The sequence below is a fragment of the Camarhynchus parvulus genome, chromosome 4 (genome assembly GCF_901933205.1).
Source record: "Camarhynchus parvulus chromosome 4, STF_HiC, whole genome shotgun sequence".
NCBI classification, from domain to species: Eukaryota; Metazoa; Chordata; class Aves; order Passeriformes; family Thraupidae; genus Camarhynchus; species Camarhynchus parvulus.
The window spans coordinates 14,140,078-14,153,279 of record NC_044574.1 but is presented as its reverse complement, the minus strand read 5'-3'; positions in this window follow the sequence as shown (position 1 = coordinate 14,153,279).

Below are 13,202 nucleotides of genomic sequence, written 5' to 3'. Positions count from 1 at the left end.
TTGGTTTTGTACAACACGTATAGGTACAAATTGTCAGCTCCACACAGGATTCTATTGTACATAACTTCCTAGCACAAAGAAATCTCTAAGATTCTTTACAAAGCTTCCTTCACACCACGGTCCTGTAGTCTGATGGAATCCAATGATCTTCCCTCCACAGCCTTTACAACTCACCTAACTTTCTTGTATCTGTCTTGAAATAAAGTCAAACCAGGCTTCTACTTCTGTCTCGTGTCAGAGCACAGCACTAGGGTACAAGAAATTACAACTCCTTCTCACTTGCTATCATATGTGTCTCTTAATCATCTCAATCACCTAAGGTTTATCTCTTTCAAAATATTCAATTCTTTCTTCTCATGCCTAAAGCAATTCAAAATTGAAAAATGCAAAATTTTCCTCATTCACCACTCTAATTTTGATATTCCCATTAAATAGTATGACATTTTCTAAATACATGCAATCACCTTAAGAGTTCTGATGTGCTGCAGGTACAAGCTCTGTACTTGTAAAATGGGAAAACATTTTGAGTGTATGCACAGAATTATGGCTTGAGAAATATTGCCTGGAAATATTGCCTTACTTCTCACTCTCTCCTGCTTCTACAAACACAGGAGCTTGGAGTAATCATCTGAATGTGGTTCTGAATGCTGATCAGCCCCCACTTAAAGAAAATATTTTCTTTAGCGATAAGACTTATCATCACAAGTCTTCAGTAGCTTGGGACCTGTCTTCAAAGGAGCCATATATGGGGTGGGTTTTACCTTGTAAATTTAAAATTATAGAAATGATCTGCTTGTTTCAAGCCAAACAAAACCTGAGTGCTTAGGCATTCACTCAGATCTGCAAGGAGAACTTTCTTGTGCTGAATGTGCCATTTTGCTTTTGGGTGGCCTTTGTAGCAGTAGAATTTCACATATAATGTACCTAAATAGGTGATCATAACACAAAACAAGACTGGAAAGCTTCATAAGCCAAATGGTAAGCCTTAGACTTGCTCTATCATGCTCCGTAAAGATTCACCAATGGCATCAGGCTTTGATCTACTGTACTGGAGTGAATATTAGTAGAAATATAGTTGCAAAAGCTCTCTGGATACATCAGATAAAATCTCATGTCATTCTTTTCATTGCTTATGTCCCTGACAGTTTGGGCCATCAGAGAACATAACTCGTGCTACTGCAGTTGGATTGGATTCTACAGCCCAAACTTTTTCCAGTTTTGCTCATCACACCCAATGTCATTGCACTTGAAAGTGCTGGATATCTCTCCAAATATCTCCCAGCACATCCAATTTTTCATCTGGACATTTTCAAGTCATTCAATATGCAGATGCGAAAAATTGTTTCAGTGGTAGGTCAAATATTTCTTTAAAAAGGCTTTTAGCAATGGTAAATCAACAAATTGGAATGGAATCTTAATAAAAAACAAGAAAATACATATACCATATATACATATATGGTAATGAAAATCAAACCTATAAACAGCCTGTGGCCAAAATCTTTGTGATGGAAACATAAGAAAAAAAAATGTATGCTCCAAAGAAAAAAAGCAGAAAACATTTACTGTGGCTCTGGGAAAGGAGATGTCCATACCACTCACAAGAAAACCTGATATCATTCTAGGCTGCAGTTGATCCAGCACAGGAAGCCAGAAACATTTCAGTCTATTGTCTCACACTTTTTAAGCTTACTTTGAGACAAAATGAGGAGGCGTGGTTGGAAGATAAACTGCAAATTGAAATTAGAGGGACCCATGCTCCAATTCTGGCATAGTTTCTGCAAAATTTCATTGGCTTCAGCTCACATCTCTGTGCCTTCAGTAAAATATAGATATTGAGTACCTTTGAAATCTGCTGATTAAAAGGTCTTTTTTAAAACAACAGAATTATTCTCCTAAGTTAAACCTTTGCCTTGCATTTGTCTTACAGCTTCCCTTGATTGACAGCTTCTTTGCTCTCAGCTGCCAGGAAATTTTGACCCTTCTCGCTGTAGCACACCCATTCTCTTGAGAACACTCCAAGTGCCTGCCAGCCTCCTTCTCTTGCAGCTCAGAGGAGTGAAGATACTCAAACATTCAATGTTGCATGAAAAGAAGTGCACAAGTCATGGTGCAGCCAATTCCACATGGGGAAAAAAGGCACATTTTGTGAAGGGCCCTTCCAGCAATAGCGTTCAGAGGTTGTTAGTAATATGCCTTGGGTTGAAAACATAAGATTTCTTGAATTATTAAAGAGATCAGATACTTCTAAGCAGTAAGATGAGTGCAGAAAAGCAGTATGGACTACAACTTACTGATACCTGTTTGGAAATAGCATCTTTATTCCACTGGAATCTAGATTTTCTTATAATTATTTTCCTGATAGTCATTCATCGGTGTCTTGGCAAATGACATTGGAAGTTTAGCATCTCACTTTCCATTGATTTGTATTGCAAAGGGGCACAGATTAGAAAAACAGGAAGGTCTTTGACTCCTCTCTCGTTCATTCAAAGGCAAGTAGCAATGCATCTAAAAAAGGGTTGATATTGCAGATGTCATAACCTTTATCACAAAGAGGACAAATGAATGAAAGCAGAAACTTAGCTTACCAGCTCCAGAAAAAATAAAAACCCACTCTTATTTTCAAGCGCAACCATTCCAGAAAAGTCTTGCCACAAATCTACCTGCCAGGATCTGTTAAGTTGTCTGGGCATAATGACTATGACATTATCCCACCCTTATTCCTAGAGTTCAAAAATAAACATAATTGGAAATAATCTAAGACTGAAAGCCTCCAGTCTATAGAAAATGCACAATATTTTAATTAAGATTTTTGAATTATGATCACATTCCCTTTTCAAGGAAGATAAATCCCCATTTTATTAGTTTTGGTGACTTTATTTCAAAATGAACAGTGGACTTCAAATGCAGAGCCAGATACCCAGCTTTCACTGGCTTTTACATGCTATTTCAGTAGCCTTTCTGGATGTGATATGTGCACTTCTGAAATATTTAATCATGAAAGTAACCCTTAACCCTTACCCCAAGGCATTAATTTAATGAAACTGAACATCTGACTAGGACCATAGCCTAGCCAACTAGGCAGAATTAAGTCTAAGCAAAGTTTGTTACCCAGCTGATAAGGCCTGACTTCCTTCTGTGTTAAGAAGCTGAATTGTTCTTAACTCAGAAACTGACTTAAATTTAGATAAAACATGCTGGCAATCTATTGGCTGAATCAGATACTTTCCTGTTTCCTGTTTCAATCTCATATACATCTCTTCTTCTATAACAGAACCTTGCCAAATCCCTTCAGCCATATGTTCCTTGAGCATTTCTTTACTTTAGGAAGTAACAGATGCCTGCCCTGGAGGGAAAAATCAATTTATTTCTGTAACTTGGTTCCAGTAATGTAACAGAGTTATTTTGTTTAAGGAAAGGGCAACCAACCCTGAAAGGATGCTTCTTTTACCTTTAAGAAATATTACATAAATGGTTTGCACTGAATAATTTATGAGCTTATACAGAAGAGTTATTCAAAATAGCTCAAACTGTACATTCATCATAACCTTTTTCTTCAGCTTTCCACTAATTAATGCCTCTGAAAATTCCTAATTTTAAGTTTCAGGAAACAAGCATGTTTGGAAAAGTATCTCATTTTATGTTCACAATGAAATATACATGAACCATTTTATGAATTTTAATGAATCTTTATTAACTTTGGTCAGTTAACATTATTCATTAACAATTCATAAACACTTCAACCTACCCCTATTATGCAGCATTATGAACTCTTATGAGAGCGTTTGATACAAAACAGTCGTGATAACAATTTTGAAATAGAGGGGAAAAAAATCAAAAACCTTCTTCGTATGCCAACAACGTACTTTTCTCAAATTAAAATTTCAACAGGTTCATAGATACTATTCAAGTGGGTCTGCAAGGATCTAGTCATGTCTGACTTCAGATCCCAGACAGTGCTACTATGTCAACCTGGAACATATCCCATCTAGAAGTTACTGAACTCACCTAAACTAGGCCCACTGTAAAATGCAACATGAGATTATGGTTCAATTGTGTTCATTTGTTCATACTGGGAAAAGTAATTTTCTGCATATCACTTAATGGCATTGGATTTTACTGAGTAAGAGTGTTGGGATTTGACTTCTATAAGTATTTACAAAAGGAGTAAAGGTAAAAAAAAAAGGAAATAATTTTTCATTTATATTAGGTGTGCCTAAATTTTGCAGTCGCAACCAATTCAGCCTTTGGAAGCTCTTCGTATGGTTTTCTGGAAAACTGGCTGCATCCATGCCCTTTTTATGCTTTTGTTATAGTCACTTCCCCAACACTTGCAGAAGTCAAACATGACTAATGTTTCTCTAGAGAAGAGCAAAGCTCCTTAAGGGTGCTCATAAAGCAGGTACACATTCTGTGCATATGAGCCAAATTTTCCTACAGCTAAATGTTAAAGACCTGAGCTGCTAGACTGCCATTTCCCAGAGAGGAAAGGGCCAGCCTGACGTAGGCATGTGCTGGGAATTTATCCTGAGCAGCAGCAAACAGCTCTGTGGGTGGGAGCTGTGCCTCAGCCTCCAAGGGCTCTCATTATGCTCTAGCTAACTTTCCTCTTCTCTCAGTGGCTGGGATTTCCTGAACACCATTACTAAGTGTCCAATTAGCATCAGGTGTTTCAGGGACAGGACTTTCACTGCTCCCCTTTGTCAGGCATTTGAACACAAAACACTGACCTTGATGGGTTTCTACCTGTGCATTACTCACAAAATTAGAAAGATGAATCTGCTGCAGATGGATTTGTAGCCAAATGCCCAGCTGCCCAAACTCTCCCTGTGATCCTTCTTTAGGCCCAAAAAGCATGTACCAAACAGGAGCAGCTGAGCTATGCACTGCCTGTGAAATCTTTCACAGCAAGGAATTTCACCAAACCATTTTTATTGTCAGAGGTGAAAGAAATTGGGAGAAAGTGGCATTGTGCTGATAAGTGCACATGAAGTATACAAGAAAATACAATTTGTTGAGGATGCAGGTAGATGAAAAATATCCCCATTGAGAGAATGAGTTCTGTGGGCACTTTTTACTTTTTGTCAGGCCTCTCAATCTGATTGATCAATAATGTGCATGTTTTAAACTACTCCAATCCATTCCATACTCAACATTTTAAAATCAATTCTTTGGTGTTTTCCTTAGACAACATGCCACAATTCACTCTCCTGTGCCTAATCCATCCACAAAATGCATTTTGTCAAACTATTCAATTCTCTCCCTTGAATGAAGCACATTCCATCAAACCAAGCTGTCTGTTCTTACAACAGAATGAATTCTGTCTAATGTAATAAGCAGTGTATGAAGAGAGGCATTTAAGCTAACATGTATGTTTAACAAAAGGAATCATTTCTTGTTTGGCAAGACATATTTTAAATTCTCTATGAATTTTAAAATATTGCACCACTGTAAATTGACAAATGAATCCTACACAGCTTTTGAACAGAGAACTGTTGTATACAAAATCTTTCTAAAACCTTCTCACTTTAGAAAATTTGGAAATAGTAATGGTTGATATTAACTAGCTTCATGCTTTGTAAACTTGAATGAAACTACTGAAAACTTGATCTGGTTTTTACTCTTAAAAGGTTTATAGTGATTAACTGTTACAGAGGGAACTGAGGCAGCTACAGCAGCTGTGATATTATACTGAGAATTCCTTTAAGTATGCTTCTCACATTCACACTGGTTATTATTGGGTAATGAAAATCTCTTTATTCCCTCCTAAAATCCCAGAAACCAAACCCAGTTATTTTCAAAAGAATGAAAATGAAATACGACCTTAAAGACACAAATTAACATTCCTGACATCTGGTCCACTTGTCTGATTTTGCTTTATGCCAGGGATGTTGCAGGGACTGCAATGAACATTGAAATTGCAACTGACATGTCATTTGTACTCTTCCCCTTTCTGCCATGTGAATAATTCTTACCAGAGCTTTTCTGTTTGAAAAGTCTGGACAGGAAATATATGTACATGTACTGCTTGGGTTAAAGGTTCTAGCAGGTAAAGCTTCATCTGACTGCATTACTTCATCATTACCATAACAAGTTATTGTAAAAAAGGATACAGAAAATGTTTATCCTAACACTCTATATTACTTACTTCATGATATATGTCACATTTTACATTACCATAACTATTTCAAGTATTATAATTTAGGCTGATCTTGTAATGTTTTTCTGAAGCATTATTCTTGGGCTATTATTTGGACTTACACTTGCCCAAAAACAAAAATAAGAAAAAAATAACCAGACTCCTTTATAGGACCTAAAAGATTGAAGGCTTATAACCTTTACTATTACAGGGTTTCATATGTGGTGTTGGAGGTGACTCACTAAAAGCACGGATTGGTGATAAAAACCTAACACCTCAGAAAGAAAACAAGTGCAATGCTGAGGGGGAAGCAGCAGAAAATCATCTGATTGAGCACTGGAAAATGACCTTGAGAAAAACTGTGGGGGAATTCCAGAGATGAGCAGTATCTGAAAAGGAGGTGGCAACTATAAAAAATAAACTTTCCTGTGAGAAATCTGATTAGGAAAACAGATTTCTATGGTTTTGATAAAAATGAATATTTCTTTTCTCCCCTTATTCAACTGTATGGCCGTGAATTTTTGCTAAAATCCTCAACATGGAAATGTGATTGAATTTTATAGATCAATTTTTCTTGAGAATAAACCAAGAAATATTCTCCCACATACCACCTGCAAACCCAGCTGATTTAATTACTCTGACTAACTACACATCTGGCAAAACCCAGCATGCTTTCTCCAGTAAAAGCCAAGAGATTTTTCTAAAATATGATACTGAATGATATTCACAGCAAACAGCAAATCAGACAACATATGCACATTTATGTATATACATGTATGTATTTGCAGGGGAAAATACTTGATATTATTACATTATTCATGTCTTAAAACAAACTTAATGAAATCTTGCCTACATTTTAAGGTGAGAGAAAAACAGTCAAAGAACAAGTAAGGCACATGAAGTGTGTGAGGCACAAAGGGAGCAGCAGAACATCCTTGTGAGCAGGTGCAGGCACTGGGAGCCTGATGCTGGCATTTGGAAACGCAGGAGATGATGTGCAATGCTGTGACTGCAGTCACTGCCTTCAGAAGCCCTGCCTCTCTGCAGGACCCAGGGCTCACCAAGCTCTGTGGATCCCACAGAGCACTATTTACCTCTCTGCAGGATCAGCTCCCTTTTATGCACGTTTCACACAGAAGTGCTGAAATAAAATGGTCAGTTCACTTACCTGCTACTTAACTAACTCAAAAGATGGTCAGAAAGTTTAATTCAGGAATTACTTTAAAAGCCCAGGATGAAAGATGTGCTCTCTGATGAGTAAAATGAACTACCTTCCCTCTACTCTTTACCAGAAAGCTGTGTTGAAAAGCTCTTCACTGCGCAAATGAAATTGAATTGCTGACAAATGCATGAAAATTAGTGCTTCATCAATTGTATTTGCCATATTTTCAGCTTGCAGATTTGTGCATGCCAAAGTTTCTTCAACATAAACACAGAAATGGAACCGAAGATCACAAAAAAAGGGAGTTCTCTGATTTTCCTCAATAGAATTTTACAAAGAAATACTTAAAAAAAAAAAAAAAAGAAAAGAAAGGAAATAAGGATATGCTCACCCTAGTCAAAAAGATGTTTAAAAGATGTTTTCCTTCAAAAGGAAATACTAATTCCCAATTATTGTATCCTTTATGCTGAGAAATTGAAGTCTCATGATTTATGCTGCATGTGCCCAATACAGTGGATTAGGACTATACAATATAATGAGGTTTCACAGAAATTTACAATACAGCCCTGGCTGGTAGGATTTTATGAGTCATATCTTTTTTAATCTCAACTGCAGCACAATCTCCTCTCCAGTTCATAAATACATAATCATTCTTTACATACGTGTCCATTTACTCAAAGATACTGTACAGATGTATTGGATCTATAATGCCATTACTGGTTTGTGATGGAATTTTTAAGACAAAGTTTAGCTGGAAGCTAGGAAGTGAACGCACATGCCTAACCAGTCTTCAGTGAGCTATTGTTTAAGATATTCTGAGTCAAAGCTTTCTGATTTTGTTAAAGCAAAAGAAGAATTGCACAGAAAGAGTCCCAAACAAGGACTGTGCCTCAGATCTGACAGAGTCTTACGGGAGGGAATGTAACCTGTGCTCTGATACGCTTTTGACTCTGGTCAAAGGCAGAATTCCCTCTGGCTTCAGGCTGTAAAATCTTGCTCTTTCCTGTCAGCAATACAGTTTGTTAAAAGAGGCACCTCCACCATGCCAAAACAAGATTTATCCATGTGTAAAAGCAGCCTGGTGCTGTCCAAAGAAAAAGTTGCTGCTAGTTTTGGCCTTTTTATTTATTGAACTCAAGGCAGACATTGTTACAGCTTTGAAAGAAAACTGGGTATACACTTTCAATAAATTTAGGCAGAAAGATATGAAATGAAGATGTCTTCTACTGAGCAGAATATTCTAGCATGGAAGCCTTGCATGAAAATTTAACAACGGGGTATTTGAGCTATTAGTGACACTTATTTTCAATAGGTTACTTTGGACTTCAGAATTTGACTGAAGCAGGAATTGAGTCTATTACTCCAAGGGGGATATTTTGAGTCTTTTTATCACATACTTAGGGTTCTGGTCCAGTAAAACCTCTCTTCTTTTTTAATCAAAATTTTAGTCAATGGTCTCAAAAATTCCAACCAGCACAAAATTTTTACATGGCAATTAGCATAAAATGTTAGGATACCAGATCTGGAAGTGTATACTCAGTTTAATTGTTTTCTTTCTGCATTTAGGAAATTTATGAGCTTGTTAGGTGGTTCTCACTCACTGAATAAAAAGAAAGAATCCCTATTTTCTTCACTTCAAAAACATTTTGTTTTGCAAAAAAATTGGTTCAGAAATACCAGGGGTCACCTGTTTTACCTTGGAGGGGCATGAAAGTATTATTTTTGAGGACTGTCCTGCAGAAATGTGGTAAGGCCTGTCTTCATTTCTCCCTGTTTAAGGAGTCACAGGATAGTGGTCAAATAACTATGCTAGACACAGTTTGAGGTAAGCGAATACTTATATATTATAATATTATTTTAAACCAAATTTTCACACCCTTCCTCTGAATGGCCAGACACTTGATTGGTCATATTTAGGTACTTTATCTCAAGAAGCATTTCATGCAGTGAGAATATACATCAGCTGAGGAACTGAAGGTGGTCAGCTCACAAAGCTTTACAATAAGAATTGTCTGAGAAGTCAACTCAGATCTTATATCTGTACTAAATTACAAAAAAAGTAGATTTTAACTTAAATCTGTAGCTTCCTGTTGGATGTTCTAACCACCAGACTATGAAAAAAAACCACATTAAAACAAAATATAGATGATAATTTAGCCCATATTTGCAAATACATCCAAATCTTCTATCCCTGGGACATAAAACTGTCACACAAAATATTCAAAAAGATATTTTGCAGTTATTTACATATGCCAATACTCGACAACACAGTTCTCAAATAAAGGCATTGGTGGGATTTTTTTGCAGCTTCTGAGGGCTTCAGTATTTTTTCTGCTGTAATTTCTTTTCTTTTGAATTATATTTATAATTAGATCTGGAAAATAATGTAAGGGACGGATGCAAACTATTACAAATATTAGATAGTGGTCTCTTTCCTTTCTGAGATAATGTCTGTAAATACACACAACAGTGCATAGAATGCTTTCATGATATAACCATTGTTCAGTTTCTATGTGGATACAATTAATAAACAAGTACAAAAATCTTTTCTCCCACCAGGAACTCTACTAGCCTTGATTTCCTAAATAGTGTTTAGCTGAATTTATTACAGAGTACAGTGGACAGCAGACACAATGTGCAGACACAGAGGAGGCCATGACCCTTTTCCACAGGGAGCCTGAGGCACGATAAAGCGGCTGCTTTAAACATTGAGAGCATCAGGATCAGCAGCAGCAATGAGCTGGGTGCCCCAGCAGCACACCAAGCACAGGAACAGCCCCTGATCCACCCAAAATGCCCAACCTGTGCAGAGCTGCTTCAGTGACAGCTGATGAATAAGCAGATGACTATACACAGCCTTTCAGGCTGACTAATGTGTTATCTGAACATACAGAAGGAAGAGGAAAATTGAGATGTTCTTACAAAAGGGCTTCAGTAAGTCTAATTTTTAACAAAAAAGAGTCATCTCTCCAGAACTTCACACTAAAATTCAATAGTTCTGTGTAGAGGTGGCCTTTTCCCTCTCATCATAAACATGAAGAACAACAAAATTCAAAGTCATAAGTATCAGTAAGTTAAGGTGAGCCCATATAAAGGTTTGATTTTCTTAAAAAGAAGAAAAAGAATATCAAATGTTAATAATACTTATGAACTAGCAGAAGAGATACAGAAAGTAAAAGTTAGCTGTAAAATTGCTACTTCAGGGTTGTAGCACTTATATTGTGTAAAACATAAAGGACAATTATGAAGCCTTCCTGGAAAAAAGTAGTGGGAATAACTCTTTAAGATGGAAGTGTAAGTATGTAACAGGCAATTATGGGAAGATGGTTAGAATGAAATAGTTTTGTGATACAAGATTCTGCTAGATTTTATTTCTGAATTTATCCACAGAAAATTGTGTGTCAGTAATTTTTCCCTTCTTTAGTACATTTTCAATACCTTTTATAAAAAGCAATTCTGAAAAGCTCTCCTCTCAATTCAATCCTTTTATAATGTCAAAATATAGAATTTATTGCACAATATCAAAGCTATCAAGTTTATTTCTGCTTATTTTCTAATAAGGTTGTGGATGATACAGCTTACATAAAAATTATGCTTTTAAATTTGTTCATCCACCTCATTTGTACATACAAAGAATTTTCCAGATGTGAAGATTACTGCATTATATTTCACTGTGTATATTGCAAAACTACTTACTAGACTTCCTGTTAAAGTAGGTCCAAACAACTCATGTTCAAACATAACACACAATAAATGATGCTCCCTTGCAGGAATTTAGTATACAGAAAGATGTTGAATGGAGGAAAACTCTTACTCCTGTTTAAGAGAGCATTACTACAGCAAAAAAATTTACATTCATTATATATCATTTACTGCTTGTATTTGTAGATTATATGTATGTAAAAATGGTCCTTTAACACAAAAAAAGTACTGCAGCCCTATTTTGTAAGGCATTAACTTTTCTTGTAAATTCCTCTATGCAGATTCTTCAAGATTAATCGGGGTCAAATCACAACAAAAGTACTGTCACCTTTTCCCAAGCTACCAAAAGTGTGAAAAAATAAAGGCTAACACCATGTCAGTCAAAACCATTCCAAAAGGTTACTGGGATAAAGCCAACATTTCTATAGCCTGTTACAACCATGTTCAAGTTAATCAATTTTAATTCCATTGACTTGAAATAGGATATTCCAGAACCAGATTTGAACCTTCATTTCCTTCTATCTTGAATATTTGATCATTAATTTTGCCCTCACAAGTATACTGCTATCTACTGACTCCTCTGTGCTTGATACCATAAAGATAATAACAATCAATACAAATATCAATCCCTCCCTTATTTCCAGCCTACAGGAGACACAGTTTGTTTATATTATGTAGGTTTTTTCAATTGTTTCTCTGTGTGTAGAAGAGAAAATTGTGCGTGAAACGTTATTACTGAGGAAATTAGGTGGAAGACATGCTGCATAATTAGCTCTCGAATTTTTAAGCCAGTAGTTATTAATTCACTTTGTTGGGGTCAGAAAGGTCCATTGACTAATGCAGATTCTGGTGAAACCATAAACCCAATGTTTCTCATTACAATCTGGCAGCAACCTTTCCTAAAACTTCATCAGAAAAACAAAAATAAACCTATGATGTAATTTATAGCTTTTCTCAGGAAATGCTTACCAGTCAACACAAAGTATTTTTCAGAATACTCCGAAATATTGGGCAAAACTTTCTTGAGAAGCTGACGACCTTTATAGGAATTGGTGAAAACTGTCTTCAGGAACTGGTGTCTAACAAAGATTCCCTCTTAAATAAATCAAAGATTAAGTTAGGAGTTTGTATTATTGATCTTATGAAAATTGTTCTCTTATTTTTATTTCTTATCTCTAATATTACGTCACCCAGCGTGTTTAGGCAAAGCAGATACTGTGATAACATCTTTACACAGTGGAAAGGAAGTTAATAATTACAATTCATCAGATAGAATATAAGCATTCAAGTGTCAGCTGTCATAAAGGGGGACTAAAATTTCATGTGATAAAGAGCAAATAGGATTAAAAATGTTTTAAAAAGACACATTTTTTTCCAACTGGAGCTTTATAGCTTGTATATTAATACACATGTACCTACAAAGAAAAGGAAAGCTAAAATAGCTCACAGAAGAAATAACTGTGAGAAGACATGGGAGAAGAGTCCAGACACAGATGGTTGCAGTCTGTATTTATTCTCAAGGAAATATCACAAGGCAGCCCATATGATGCTGAGGAAATAAATAGTGTATTTGGACGCTAGCATACACTGTGTTTAAAAAGATCATCCATCCTGTCAAAACCAGAAATTTTATATAGAGGAAATATGGAGGCTGCAATTTGTGTGCAACCTCTGCTCCCTCCCTCCCTTTTGCTGAAATGCCAGGCAAAGACAACAGCAGCCGTGTTGGCTGTGCATAGATAGATGCAACCAGGACTGCTAATGCTAAAGAGGATAAAATTCCTCTTTGTGCAGTTCCAGCTACATAATCTTCTTCCTGGCCCTGCCTCTGGCATCTATTTGTCTTTGTAGCAGGTTCAGCCACTGGGTCCCTGCTGCCAGACTGATGCCACCACAGCCACCTACACAGGTTTCTGCCTGAGCTGCCCCAGCTCTGAGGGGCTCTACACGGGAGTGTTCTCCCAGTGCCACCACACCCAGCAGGGAGGACAGATCCTTTCCTGCTTTATGACCTCCTTTTCTTTCCAAACTGAGACTTCCCCCTCTGAATAATTCCTCTTACTTTTGTTCTAACTGACATAGTGCATGTATTCCTATTAAAAAGTGGAAAGCGGCTACAGAAATCTTGAAGAATATTAGACCTCTTTAATCTTTAGAAGTCTTCTTTTTCTACAGTAAAAAAAATAATTATTAAATAGTTTT